The sequence below is a fragment of the Aythya ferina genome (genome assembly GCF_964211825.1).
Source record: "Aythya ferina genome assembly, chromosome: 16".
Lineage (NCBI taxonomy): Eukaryota > Metazoa > Chordata > Aves > Anseriformes > Anatidae > Aythya > Aythya ferina.
In genome coordinates this window covers 1996091-2002330 of record NC_140315.1, presented here as the reverse complement: position 1 = coordinate 2002330, position 6240 = coordinate 1996091, and positions in this window count along the sequence as shown.

Here is a 6240-nt window from a genome sequence, read left to right as displayed (position 1 = left end):
CTCAGAAGAGGATCCTGAAAGCAACAGGAGGTTGAAAGCAATTTGTGTTTGTTTGTTTGTTTGTTTTTTCTCTTCCCTGGGACCAGGAATATTTTGCCCCTCTGAGTTGTTTAAGCCACTTAGCTCACCCTGCTGAGGACTAATTCCCTGTGACAAAGCCATCCTGGTTCAGAAACCTCATCCAAAACTATCCTGGGACTATGATCGTGCAAACAGGGGCTTGAGGGTTATGCAAGATTCTACATTTCCATTTATTTTTTTTAAGAATTACTTCTCCAAAACTGCAAAAATCCCCTGCTCCTTCCTACCCGTGACTGGCTCTGTCTCCAGCATGGGCACAGCATTCCTGCAGGAGCATCAGAAGCAAACCAGGAGGACACGGAGCAGGGCAGGAACAAAAAGGCTGCAGTGTCCTGGCCTTGGCTCCTTCCCTGTGCAAGGAGAGGAACAGGATCTGCTCCGGGAATCCCTTGTTAGATCTTTCTGCCCATTTTTGTTAGGTAGTCAACAGCCCAGTATAATTCACTCAATGAATGCATAAAGAAAAGTGCAGCTATGTAAAGATTAAATGTGAATCTGCGATCCACAAGCAGTGCTAGAGAGTCTCACAAAGTTGGCCCACGTGTTCCTTAACTTGAGCGCACAGCTCCACTTTGACAGACTTTGAATTATTTCGGAACATTTGCGACATTCTCAGTGTCAGCTCTGAAGCTGTCCCCAAAGATTGTTTTTCCCGTCTCAGCATGGATTTATAATCACCTGCCAGCATCTGCTTGGAGCCTGAGCTATGGAGAGAGCCTGGTGCTTTGAAGTGCCAATGCATCACAGCCAAAACCCCGCACAATCGATGCCGCCCCTGCAGTACCTCGAGTCAAATATCGACCCTCGAGGAGGTACTGCTTCCAGCGTGCTCTAATCATGTCACTTCACTCTATACAGCCAAGGTTTTGTTGTCTCTTTCCCAGATCTTGGTGGGATTAGGAAGAGCACAAGAGGAAAAAAGCCCCATCAGCCCTTCTTCCTGGGTGTAATGCCTCGGAGGGCTCTCCTGCCTGAATTTGTCAGATGCATTCAATAATGCTCCCTCGTGTAAAACAAAGCTGTCATCGCCAACAAATAACGTTCTTGAACCAGCGTGATGAGACTGAAATATCTCCTGGCTTCTAGAAGCATGGTGCTTCAGTGTCCTTAAAAGGTTGGACCACACCAAAGCTCCTCTGACCCTGTAATCCCAAACAAGCAAACAATCCTCCCTCTGCAGATCTTCAGGCTTCAACTTTCTTGGGCAGTTTCAGGTGGGAAAGTTGGGAGTAGAGCACGGCAGAGCCCAGGGCTCGAGCCTGCAGGCTTCACCACCCAGATAGATATTGGGACGTAGCTGCCCCCGTTGCCTTACAGACTGCACAGGGTCTCAGAGGAAAAGAGGAGCCACACACACACATACCTGTGTGCAAAAATGCAGGCACAGTACCCAGGCAGCCAGAGCAAAGCACATCTTGACCAGCCTTGCATGTGGCTACACCTATTTTCCTAAGCAAAGCAGCTCGGATTAGCCAGCAAGTGATAACCAGAAGAACTGGAGGCTGGAGCCCGCCCTTCGTTATCAGCTCTAGGGAGCAGATGGCTTGAATAATGAGTGACAGGGCTTCGGTCTGAGGGATTTCCAAAAAGAAACATTGAAAGAAAAAATAAAAATAAAAAAGTTCAGTCCTTCACTTCCTTGGTTAATTCACGGTATCCTTGGGCTTCTCAGCAAGTACTTTGTGTCCGTGGAGAAAGCCTTGTATTTTATATGAGCTTAATATTATTTAGTGGTCACACAGGTGGACTGGTGTTTGCTTTTGCAGACATAACATATAGTGACTTATAAACAAGCCTGAGAGAAGAATAATGTTTCTCTACTTCATGGTGGAGGACTTATTGTTGATTTCCCTCTTGTTTGTACAAGAAACAGCTCAAAGTGATGCTGGTTGGAACAGCTGAAAATAAAGCAAAGCCAACATGAAGATCCAAGCACCCAGGCACACTCACCCACAGCTCTCCCAGGGCAATTAAACAGGCTCTTGTTAATTTTCCAAGAACAAGAAATCATTGTGCTATTCTCCTACCTAGTAAGAACCATCTGTCTAACTTTTCCTTGCTTGGTTTTCATCTCCTAATCCTTGCATTAATTGAATTTTCAGAACTGCTCTCTTCCCTCGTGGTGTAACCAGACCTTTTGGCCTTAATTCGTGCTGATGTCCTGCTGCATTACGTGTCCCCTCCGTGCCAGCTGGGGCAGTACCAGGCTTCGTGCAGGGGAGATGCTCAATAAAACTGGTCCCAGCCACCCCTGCCCTGCTGCAGCAGGCACCACGGTGCAAAACCAGCCGGCGTCCTTAGGGTGTGTCGTCAGTGCCTGTTGCACGGGATGCCAGCTCATTTACTGCGTGCTAATTAGCAATGCAAATCCTGTGCCAGCGTTTATCTCATTTCCCAGAATACGAGAGGTGCAGTCAGGCAGAGCGCAGCCGCTCAGGAGCTCGGCCCGTGAGTCAAAGCTCACCAAAGCACTTGGAAAAAAATAATTATAATAAGTAAAAAAAAAAAAATAAATCCAAAAAATTGCTCTAAGGGCAGCAGCCAGGAGGGGCCCAAGGCAGTAATGAGCCAGGATCATCTGAGGGTCTCCCAAGAAGTTTGACATGAAGCCGTTCAGCACCCAGACGGTGATTTAAGCACCTATTAGGAAAGTGGCCTTGCCTCTGGGGCTGGAGGGCTCACTCCTTGTGGGAACTGTCCTTAACAAGGAGACCAAAGGCAGCGTTCGTCCATGGCCAGTGCAGGTCTGCAGGTCCCTGCTGAGCACAGCCCGAGAGCAGCTGCTTGCCCCGGCACGGGGAAGGGAGAGAAAGGATTAATGAGCTTCTCTGCAACCCAGACAGTTGCTCTGACCTCTTTTTACAAAGTACGCCTATAAATAACTGGTTTCCTTCTGAAAAGTCCCTTCAAAATGACATTTTTTCTCCCTAATAACACAATTGGATGTTGCAATATTATAGAAATCTTTAATTTATTATTTATTTATTTTTATTTTTTTCACAAATCATTATTTTGTCTCAGCTAATCCTGCCTTGCAAAATAGCTGCATATTGCTAGGAAAGGCTTTTTCATTAACAAGCCCAGCTGTTCCACCCCACAATGCTGACGAGCTCTAATCAAATGGCATTCACAAGCATCGCCCAGTAGGAACTATTTGTGGCATCACTTGCGGATGAATCCTCTCCCTGCGCTTTCAACATCCTTGCAACCAGATTTTTGTCCTGGTTTCCAAAGGAGATGAGGCTTTTGCAGATGTGTTGCTTGGTCTGCCTTCTCCCCATGTTCTCTTCACTACCGTTTTACGAAATCATTCAGTTATGTGTGGAAGGAGAGCTAGAAGAAAGGAAGGAAGGGTGTCACATTTAAGTTCAGTGAAAACAATGGCCCAAGTGAAGCAAATGGAGTGAAACGAAAAATTTCACCCGTTGCATGTCCAGCTGGCAACGTCCTGCTGGCCAGCCAGCACGTGCTCTGCCAGGTCAGCAGGGTGGTGAAGGGCAGGGCAGGGGATCCAAGTCACTGAAAAAAAAGGGGGCAGAGAGGGGATAATGGATAAAAACCCACGGGACATAAAAACTTATTGTTCGGCACGCCGTGTGCGAGGCTGCAGAGTGAACCCTGGGAAAGCAGAGCTGGCAGTAATGGGAGCGGGATGCTATCAAACATGAATCACAGGCTCCAAATGAGGCGGTGGAAGTCAGGGACACACTCTTCTAATATTCCTTCCTGACAGCAATAGGAACACTTAGGGGAAAGATTCAAGGAGCACTCGTATTTGAAGCTCCAACGAACACTGCAGAGCTCTTCAGGGGCGAAGTTAAACAAAATTGCAGTCATTAAAATAAAAAAAAAATACAGCAATCCCCATGAGAGTTGGGTCTGAAGGCAGATGCAGATTTGTGTGGGGACAAGAAGAAAGGCAGGGGCTTGGAGGTGCATATCACAAGGGGCTTGCACTGGCTGGAGCTGCCCTCCTCCATCGGTAACTCCTTTGGAGCAGAGAGGTGTCATGGGTCAAATCAGAGCATGGGAATGAAGAAATTTGGGCTGATGGACTGAAAACCAGCAGGTAGCCCAAAGGTGTGTTTTATGAAGAAAAAAAAAATAATAAAATAAAATAAAATAAAATAAAATAAAATAAAATATTAAATAAGTGGATTTCTGTGTCATCCTGGTGCCTTCTCCCTACCCCATTTTCTATTACTCCATGACTGTATTAAAATATACCTAAGACTAAGCACTAAGAGAATTTCTAAGACCTAAGCACTAAGACGCAAGCATTAAGAGAATTTCATGCTGAAGTCCCAGCCCTGTTGAGTTCAGCGAGTTTTACAGTCACTCCAAATGGCTTCTGTAGGGGTACTTTGCTCAGATTAGTCCAAGACAAGGAGAACTTTCTTGGCAGAATCACAGAATCACAGAATCACAGAATTTTCTAGGTTGGAAGAGACCTCAAGGTCATCGAGTCCAACCTCCAACCTAACACTAACAGCCCTCCACTAAACCATATCCCTAAGCTCTACAAGGAGTCCCTCTGTTGCCCAGAGGAGCACAGGGCTGTGCCAGATGGCAAAGGGCAGCTGCCTTTGATCCTGAGTATTGGTCTCCTTATCCAAGCAGTGCTCAGAGGCTGGAAGCTGAGTATTCATTCCCTCTCTGGCTGCTTCAGCCCGATATTTCAGTCCTGCCCAGTCCCATTGGTCTCAAATCGCCTGCGCTGCACTAGATGAAGGACAGAGCTGCTGCTGTTGCTGTTTGGGGTCTTTCCTCCACTGTCGTCTCAGTGTTAGGAACAGATAAAAAATGAAAGCAGAAGAGATTATGGGAGCATTATTGTCTGGCTTTGAAAATAAATCAAAGGAAGGGACTGTGGAAATGATGTTTGATAACATGGCTTTCAGGGGAGGAGAATTTTTTCAAGATTGGTTGTTTAAATCCCCCATGAAATCCACTAGTACATTGTTGTGCCTCAGAAATTGGTGGTAATTTAATTCCACTTACTCTTTCGTTCTCCTGAACTGCTGTCTCCTCATGTCCTATTCTTCCTTTTCCGTCCACTGGTCTGCTTTCATAGCTCATTAAGACATAACTAAGGCTCTAAGGCTGAACAAACAAAGCCAGGAATAGGACTATTTTTTATTTTTTTCTTTAATATGCAAAGGTTACATCACGGTCCTGCTGGTTTCCACCCATCACAACCGGTTAGCTAATTCAAGGAGCTGATATTTTAAGCAGAAAGGCGCTGGTTTTGCTAAGGTCTTGCTCAGCTCTATATCTTGCTGACATCTTGTGGCAGTAGTAAGGTCCCCAAGTTGTTTGTGCTCAAGAACAGCTTCTAGAGCTTCGCCTTCAGTAGTCTGCACTTGCCAAAGCCAAAAGGGAGCAAGAAGGATTCAAAAATGGACTTGAAAGCCAAGCAGAAGTGTTCGTGTAGAGCCACGGGTGAGTCACTGGCGTCCGTGAGACAGGGTCCCTTGGCTGTTGAATGAAGGGCACTTTACCTAAATGAGAATTAGTACCTTCACCAGGCCAGCACCAAGATTCAAAGTGGATTTTCCCATCTTCAGCTCTGAAGAGTCCTTTTAGGCTCGGATTCAAGCAGCTCTCCAGTGACAGCCAGCCGGAGCCCGTTGGCTTTGAAGGACGTGAAGTGCTGCTCGGTGTCAGACGTCAGCTCCTGGCCCCGGCCCCACTTCTCAGCAGGGGCAACCTCTGAGCCCTGTTGGCGACCACATTATGAAATTAACCCCTGCAGGCAACGGGGGGAGGCACATCATCTGCATTTCAATAGCATTAGTTCAGGGATGCTCTCCTTCACGCTGTTCTGGAGATGCTCCTGCAAGCAGCGTGACACCCACTCCCCTCTCGGTGTTTCTTTTGCAGGCATGCACAGCAATGAGTTTTTTTTTTCCCTTTGCTTGCTTACCCACTAGAGAAAATTTCATTTCCTGAATTCACCCTCCCCATTTTGTTCATTAAATTGTCTTTTCTTATTTACAGTGATGAGGCTGTTAGGATGACACTTGTGGATGTGTGCAGCTGGTTGAAATGTACCCACTTCAAACACTGCTCCTGCGAGGAGTGGGTAGCTACGTTCAGACACGGCAGGAAAAATAATATGCCAGGCCCAAATGTCAAATATAATGATGGGTGATATTA